Below are 9,490 nucleotides of genomic sequence, written 5' to 3'. Positions count from 1 at the left end.
GCTATGTGGGGCTTCAAGCCCCGGTTTCTTCCGCTTATTTTGTAAAACAGGGAACTCAGCTACTGTGCCATATATTGTTGTCCATAATACCCTTTTGGCTCATGCTGCTACCTCAAACATGCACAGGAAGAAATATAAGATAATGTTTGCTTCATGCATTTTATTTTACTGCTGGCGTTCTTTATTCAGAATCAAGATTATTATCGGATACACTTACCTATGGTTATTAATTATTTGATAAAATTAGTTGGGTCTAACATTTATTTGGGTTTTTATCCAATCACAGTGAGAATCTGTCTTTTTCTTCTACTTATTATGGATTGACGCTTGGTTGATTTTGTCCTTTCAATACTTAGATTTAGCTGTTATTGACAAGATTATTATCAAATACACTTACCTGTGGTTAGTATTTGACTACAGTTTTATAGACAAAGTTTAACCAAGATTATTCAAAGTTCTACAAGTTTAACTTGATAAAATAAGTATAGAAGAAAGTAAAAGAAAAGGGTATATAATTACGTATCACCAAAACAAGTAAAAGAAAAGGATACATATTTTCCCCTCTAAATTTGTAATATCATATTTACCCTTCTAGATATCAAAAACTCACCAAATTTACCCAATTTATTGCATTTTCTTTTAAAATTTTCTAAATTTATAAAGTACACATCCTTTGTTAAAAAAACAGCACATATGTGAAGTAATTAACAAAGCACCTATAATCAAACATCTTTTTAATTTCCACGGCAACGCGTGGCCGGCACTTAACTAGTATGTATAAATTAATGTCTTTGTTTCTCAACGCTCTTATTATATTACTGCCTCCACTCTGGAAGTAGGGCCCTTGAGGAAATGTTTAGTTTGACCAGGAATGGATGTCCTTTGGCATACATGAGGGGATGTGTCTTCTTAGGGATGTGTTTAGTGTGACCAGAAATGTTTAGTTTATCCACCATTGTAACGATTTATTTATCAAAGGCACGCAGCAATAATCACTACTACAGAACTGCAGACTTTATCGGGTAAAAACTACATGTGCTAACAGATTTTTTACATTTGAGAATTTTAGAGTATTGAGGTTCTACAGTTTACATTTGAGAATTTTACAATATTGAGATTCTACAGTTTACATTTGATAATTTTACAGTATTAAAGTTCTATAGTTTGCATATGTATGTTTTACAGTATGTGTAGTGTTAATTTACATTGTATAGATGCATATATATTAATAATTGAATAAAAAAAAATTAAAACTAATTTTAATTTTGGGAAAAAAAATTGATTCAAAAAATATTTGGATTCAAGAAAATTAACGTTGATGCAAAAAAAATTAATTTTGAATAATTTCCATGGTTATATTGAAAAAAACTGCAAGTTTGAGAAGTGGTCCGGTTTTAAAATGTTATAATTGATTATTGATTAACGAGACATTAATTAGTTAAAACTTTTATTTAGATCGAAACTACCAATTTTTGTCTCTACCATTTTATAAAAGAAAATTTCGGAATTATCAGCGCCTCGGAAATATTTAGTACCTCTAAAACTAAGATATAAGTATTTGGATGACAAGATATTAATACTTGAAACTAAGATAGTAATACTTTAATGTGTAACTTGTTATGATTATCCCTTTTCAGTCTTCCAATTGTACTCGCGTCAACCTTCCTCTATTGCAGTAGTGGGGACCCTGTATCAACGTATCAACCTTAACCGATCATCACTGCGTTAACCTTCCTCTAACTTAAATAGTTGACCAGATAGGTATAAATATTTGCAATACTTGATATTAATACTTTCAGACGTCAGTAATTGTCATATGTAAACTATACTTGTAAGTATATGTATAAATACTTGTACGTTAAGGTATATATATTTTTGTGATGAAGAGCTTGAAATTATATTATCATCGATCTCATTTAAAGGAGAAAATTGCGTAGAAGATGTTCGTTGTTTTAGATTCGCAAAATTACTCACACATCGTTCAAATATGAATGACATTCAACAGAGAAAAATACTCACCTCTAAAAATGTTTATGGTCTCCGAGGTAGTTTGATTGGTCCTTCAAAGATAATTGTAGTGCGAGTTTGTTTGAGAGATTTAGTTGGGAAGAGAATCAGCAGATTCTGATTCACTTCTTTAATTTTTATTCATTTCTTATTCGATTCAACAGATTCTTACCGATTTTTCCTTCTATGGTCAAATTTATTCAAAAGCTAGCCCAGCCGACAGTCTGTCAATGATAGTGCTTATCATTTAATAATTCATAATTAATTAATTATATGTTACAGGTTGGCAAATATTTCACCGAGTCGCTTATATAAACAGATAACTGGTACCTTGGCTTCTCCATATATTCAGTATATAGCACATATATACAAATGGAGATGACGATAATAAGAAACTCATGCCTAGCTTACATCAGTAGTTTCGCTCTCAAGTGTATTGTGAACCTAGACATCTCCGGGCGCATTAAAGTGTACGGCCAACCCATGCCTTTGCATGAACTCGCTCGTTCCATACCGATCCCACCAGAGAAGGACTCAATACTTGGCCGCATCATGGCACTTCTTGTTCACCAAGGAATCTTTGCGCAATCCGAAGCTGGCTACCTGCTCACCCCCATCTCAGAGCTCCTTCTCGTTGAGGGCTCCAACATGGGCATCTACGTGCATATGTTAACACAGGTAGACTTCCTCCAAAGTTGGGAACGTCTCAGCGAAGTGTTAACAGATACTGGTACATGCACCCTGTTTGAGAAAACATTTGGCGGGAAACAGTTGTGGGAGTTATCGAAGGAAGAACCCGGCATTGGTAATACTAAATACTATATATGAGGATCACTCTCTTTCTCTCTTTCTCTCTCTATGACTGTATATATTTGTAATACTAAATACAAAGAAATCGATCTGGAACCGAACTGAACAGCTTTTCAACAACTTCGCTTTCTTCAAGTTTCGCGCCAAGTGATCGGATCTCACCAACCAAAGCAGTCAACTTCATCGAATACTCATTTACGGTTTCTGAATCTTGCATATGCACCTTGTACAATTGTCGTTTCAGTACTTGTACACGTGCCTTCTTGACACGATCTTCGCCAATTCGCATCTCCCTGAGTGCGTCCCAAGCCTCCTTTGCCGTCTGCTTCTCCGCGATTGCCATCATCACGTCATCTGGCACGGCTTGAGAAATGGCTACCATGGCGCCTTGATCTTTGTCGTCGTCTGTGTCTTCACCTTCGATCACTGACCATACTCCTAGCGAACGCAAGATTATCTTCATCTTGACAGCCCATATGCCGTAGTTCGTTTCGCTTAACGTTGGATAATGAATCGGGATTGAGGCTCCTCTTGCCGTCGGCTTGACCACTGCAAGTGTCTTTGATTGATCTCCTGTATCACCGGCCATTTCTTTTTCAACACGGCTCTGATACCAAATGTTGGTTCTTCTTACGGCCAGTAACACAATCACACAGAAAAGAAACAATGCAACTTAGAACAGAGGAGATTTGTGATGCTTAACTTGCTGCATCATTTTCTGGTTTTCTTATATATATAGAAACACATACAAAATCATAACTGCTATATGAAAGGTTACATCCACTAAATAAAAAAACTGGAATCTAAATAACTGCTCACTAAAAATAACCTCTACTCTATTCTTAGCCATCCGCTAGGATTACTCTGACAGCACACTTTTATCTAAAACAGAAAACTTAAACTCTGCTAGAATTAAAACAAAACATAAACAAACTGAAACATAACAACAAGATTAATTCTATCATTTGCTACCTAATTAATTAATAATTACATTGGAAATTTGAAATGTCCAAACTAGGTAACTTTTTCAACGAGGCAATGACAAGCCAGACCAAGCCGTTAATGAGAGGCTTATTTGCGATCTACCCACATATATTTGATGGCTTACATAGTCTGGTGGACGTCGGTGGGGGCACCGGAGCTGCAGTGAAAATTATTTCTGAAGCCTTTCCCGGATTGAGATGCATTGTATTTGACCTTCCGCATGTAGTTGCAGAGGTATCAAAAAATGACTCCTTTGATGTGGTTGGGGGAGATATGTTTGAAAAGATACCTCCAGCTGATGCAATTTTTATCAAGGTCTCTGCATATTCAACCTCAAGCTCGAGCTAAATTCACCATTATTATTAATATTTCTTATAATAATTGTTTAATTTTGATAAATTAACCATGAAAATTTGATGTTCTTGTTTATGCAGAAGACACTCTATTATATATACAAATTGAAATAATTAATTAATTACCTTTTTCCAACATGTTTCTCAGAATATTCTTCATGACTGGAGCGACGAGGACTGTGTTCGGATACTAAAGCGATGCAAAGAAGCAATTGAATCCAGAAAACATAATGCTGGGAAGGTCATTGTGGTGGACATCATCATAGATTTAGAGAGTGATGACCCAAAAGAAGTGGAGACTAGTCTTTTGTTCGACATTGACATGATGTGTTGCTTTGGGTCGAAGGAACGTTACAAGAAGGAATGGCATGATATCATACTGGCATCAGGATATTCTGATTACAAGATATATCCTGCTAGGGTGGGTACTGATGCTGTTATTGAACTCTATCCATGAATTTCTGTTATAATAAAGAAGACCAGTGGTGGGAGAGGATAATAAAACGATGTTTTATTTCATGCAGTTTTCAAATTAAGTTTAAAGTTATTTCCCATGTATTTATTTTCAATAAAGCTTCAATTACAGCAACTTTGCATCAATTGGCTCTTAATTGCAAGCCTTTGAACAGAGTTTGGTCTGCTTATAAACTTAACTAATAATAATTATTAATTTTTGGTGTTTAATTAGAAAAAGAAATATGACTGGTACAAAAGTATTACAAAAGCTCACTCATCCGAAGTTCTTCAATGTTTTCTCCATGAATTCACAAAACCAGTGCCGTCGCATTCTTTGTTGGCCAGGCGCTGCCACCACTATCCCCACACTTGTATATGGTGATAGAACTGCGAGCCCTACAACGCTGCAGATCGCACAGCCTCCTCGTTATCGATCACTGGAGTTCAACCCACAGCAGCACAAAACCCTTTCTCGTTTCTTTTCCTTGATTCCCTTGATTTTCCCAGGGTTTAACTGAAGATGAAGGGAACTTTTCAATTTTTTTACTCGGGATAACAACAACATATCAACACATCGAAGACGTTTAAATTTGCCATAGATAACAGTTCATTATCCATTGCTAATTGCCACGTAGTAAAGGTATATCTATCACAAACGGTTAGTAACTGTTTGTCATGAATACATCCTTCACCAACAGTTCATTACATAAAACCGATGGTTAATGATGTATTTTGTATTAGAATTCACAAAGAATTCATTTTCCGTTCCTTCTATAATGAACCGTTGATTAAATTTTTATTCACTAAAAAAGTTTATTTTGTATTAGATCGTTGGTGAAGGATGTATTCACGAACTGAATATGTCAACACCGACTGTTTTGCTTAATGAACCGTTGGTGAATATGTCATCACCAAATGTTTTCTTTGTGAACAGTTGGTGATCTAGGTTTAATTCTTGCTGGGCTCGGTTTAATTTTTTGCCATCTGTTGGCCGTTGCAGCTAACTCTTAATAGCCAACTTCGACTACTTCCCATGCATTTTGTGCATTGAGCAACGCATGCATCTGAATACTCCAATTGTCGTTATTCGACTTGATGAGTCGTGGCAATGGTATCAGCCCAACTACTATGTGGGGCCATAGTTATCTCATCTTTTTTTAATGGTCTGTGGACCTGATTTCTCCCAACTACTATGTCGACCCCTTCATTAAAAACGGGTCTGGCTCAGAAGAATTTATATCACTCTGAAGGTAGCTCACCCGTTTGACTTTGAATTCGGCCTGTTCATTAAATATTGCCATTGATTTAAAGCATCTTGTCAATTTTTAGATAAGTTAAAGGTCAGGAATTAATGTCTTTGATTTAGATCGAAGGGCCCAATAAAACCAGGATATCCGTATTTTTTTTTTTTAGAATACAGATACAGATCGGATATTAATCGAATACGGATATGAATCGGATATTAATTGGATACAGATACATGTTGGATATTATTAGATCCGAATATGGATACGGATATAATTCGGATTTTTAATTCTAAAAATATATATAATTAACTTGTTATGTAGTTTCAAAACATATATCTATTTAACTAAAATTCATCCCAACATGACAATATTTTAATCAATATATACCAAGAAAAAATCATTTTGTCTAGACATATGTAATTCTAAAAATTAAATTAAGAATTAATATCGCACGACCTGGAATTAAATAATAATTGAAACTAATATCTAAATTTAAAATAAAATCAAATTAGACCCGTTTGAATCCCAAAAATTCTTAATAATTTGCGTCTCTTATTTAGATAATATCATGTTAATGCCTATACTATATACATAACAGTAAATTGAATTAAGAAAAGAATACGAATAATTATCCGAATTCATATCCATTTTTCAGACTAAAATTGAATCCGAATCAGTATCCACATATTATGTATCTGTATTCATATTCGTATCCGACAATCCGAATGCAAAAAATTTGGATTGATTTTCTACGTGAAGCTTTTCTTGAATATTAGTTGAATGTTGAATGATTACAATATATGGATGTAAAATTTCGGGTAAAAAAATTCGGATTGATTTTCTACGTGATGTTTTTCTTGAATATTAATTTGTTGAATGTTGAATTCGGAATGATTATAAAATATTAAAATATGGATGTTTTTCTTGAATATTAATTTGTTGAATGTTGAATGATTGTAATTGTATATGGATGTAATATTTCGAGTAACGGGTTGGTTTCCTACATGAAGTTTTCCATGCTATATATATTAAATTTTGTACAACAGTTCTCCAAATTTTATTAATTCTACTTGTAAAATGTTGGTATGTCTAAAATATCCTGTGTTATATACCTTCGTTCTGAAGAGTACTTTTGGCGTTAAAATGGTTAATGAATGATTAATTCATTGGGTCCATTGCGTTTGGAACTTCATCTTTTGATTGGGCCCATTTTGTTCCTCATTTTGATCTGTAGAACCCAAAGAACATCTTTTAAATTTGAATCTGAACCGTTCATTAAATATTGGGACGTGATATGAGTACCCGCACTCTCATCCCCCCCATTACCCCCCAATTTTATTTGTTTAATCTCATCCACATTTCTCATGATCTATAAAGAATTTTGCGAATCTATAACCACGAACGTCTTCTACGCAATTTTATCTTTCAAATGAGATCCATAATAACATAATTTCGAACTCGTTATCACACAAGTATTTATACCTCGTCATTTAAGTATTTATACCTAGTATTTTGCACATATGACACTGCTGACATTTAAAAGTATTAATATCAAGTATTATAAGTATTTATACCTATGCACGGAAGTATTTATACCTATGTGGTCAACTATTTTTGTTAGAGAAAAGTTGACGCAGGAACGATTAGGGAAATGTGATGCGATGATGCGGGATCCACGATTAGGGATAAAATACTTACAAGTATAGGTATAAATACTTGCACAATGAGGTATAAATACTTGTGTGACGATGAATCCGAAAGTACGTCATTATGGACCTCATTTGAAAGATAAAATTGCGTAGAATACATTCATAGTTTTAGATTCGCAAAATTCATCATAGAACATGAGAAATGTAAAAGATATTGAAAAAAAAATCTCACCTCTAAAAACGTGTATAATTCTTCTCCCATGTAGTTTGAGTGGTCCCTCTATATAGTTATATCAAGTTAGACATGCAAATATTAATATCTCAATTTGCAAGTATTAATTTATTATCTTCCAAGTATTTATACCCATGAATTTAATTAAACTTGAAAGATCACAGTGTTGTGAATAAATTTAATTAAACTAGTTAGTTAAGTTAGTTTATGGGAAGTTAAAATATGTTTAAGAGATAGGGGTACAATGCGGGTACTGAGTGTGGGGATTGAAATAATTATTCTTAAATATTAGCACGAATATTAAAAGTGTATCATAAATTCTTTAATGGATCCAAATTGATTTTGGTTTGAATAAAATGATTCCAATCTAAATTCACTATTTCCGTTACTCGGCCAATCACTCGATCAAACGCGACCACCCTAGGCTTTAAGATTTGTATATGATTTAGAATGATTTTAGATCTAGAAATTTGTACAGATGAACATAAAAGCGGGTATAAAATACAATTGTGTGAGTCGCTTTCCAAAATAAAACTATATCTATTATTAGTTACAATATATATTAGGATTATGATAATTGTCCCCCCACTTTTATTCTTCTATTTATGTTCGCACTTAACTTTCATAACTATTTTAGAAACCACAAAAGTTCCAACACTGATTTTTTTTTTCTAAAGTATTAATCTCAATGTACAGAAGTATTTATATCTAAGAACATAAGTATTTACTAGTAATCATGCCCGTGCATAGCAACGGGAGCAAATTATGTAGTAGAAAACATTAAGCTCCTTAATAAGGAGGAGAGATAATTTAAATCAAATTTGTAGAGAAAAATAGTTAAATATTATATTTATCTACAAGATAACACATGTGAACTCTAGTGTAGTGGTGAGAATTTTGGCACCAACAAAACCCAACTGGGTTCGAATCCCGCCTTCAGCAGAAAAAAAGAAAAAGGATGCGCTGTGCACTGGCTTGGTCCGCAAGTGCCGTGCGTGGTTCAGAGGCGCGGTCTACGGGCACTGGGATCATATGTGGTGCGACCAATGCATACTTTGAAAATTTTATTTATGTGCGATCTGGAAATTCAACGGTTGAGCATCATTTGAAAAAAAAACAGTAAATCAAGACCCTTGCAGGATCTAGACATTAATCTCCTTAATAAAGAGGAGAGATACATGTATGATGAATTATTTTTACATAAATAATTATCTCCAACCAAATCTCAAATTACATGGAGGACCATACACGTTTTTAGAGGTGAATTTTTTTCTTCATTCAATCTCGTCGACAATTCTAGCAATCTATAAGAAATTTTTACAAATCTAAAACCACGAACATCTTCTACATAATTTTTTATTTCAAATGAGATTCATGATGACATACTTTCGGACTCGTTATCAGACAAGTATTTATACTTCATCATGCAAGTATTTACACCTATACTTAAAAGTATTTTTATATATGACACTGACTGACATATGAAAGTATTAATATCAAGTATTACAAGTATTTATACCTATACACTAGAGTATTTATACCTATGTAAAAAATACTTGAATAATCACCTCGTATACGTTTATCGTGATAAATATTTTTTTGTATGAATAAATAATTAATGGGGGTCCATAGTACAACCTCTAATTTTAGAAATGGACCCTCTAATTTTAGAAATATTTAAATAATTAGTAGAGATCAAAGTACAATATTTAAATAATTATCACTTTTCTTATTTAACGTGGACCCTCTAAT

The 9,490-nt window shown here is 33.5% G+C and overlaps 1 pseudogene across 1 annotated transcript; it reads left to right on the top strand.

Moving 5' to 3' along the window:
* Positions 1–2,385: 2,385 nt before the first annotated feature.
* Positions 2,386–4,752, top strand: LOC144545468 (tabersonine 16-O-methyltransferase pseudogene; annotated as a pseudogene). The gene is made up of 3 exons (XR_013508532.1): positions 2,386–2,812; positions 3,836–4,116; positions 4,303–4,752. The product of XR_013508532.1 is annotated as a tabersonine 16-O-methyltransferase pseudogene (transcript).
* The last annotated feature ends 4,738 nt before the right edge of the window (positions 4,753–9,490 follow it).

The sequence above is a fragment of the Carex rostrata genome, chromosome 28 (genome assembly GCF_964058835.1).
Source record: "Carex rostrata chromosome 28, lpCarRost1.2, whole genome shotgun sequence".
In the NCBI taxonomy this organism is placed as follows: Eukaryota; Viridiplantae; Streptophyta; class Magnoliopsida; order Poales; family Cyperaceae; genus Carex; species Carex rostrata.
This window is presented reverse-complemented; position numbering and strand designations above follow the sequence as displayed.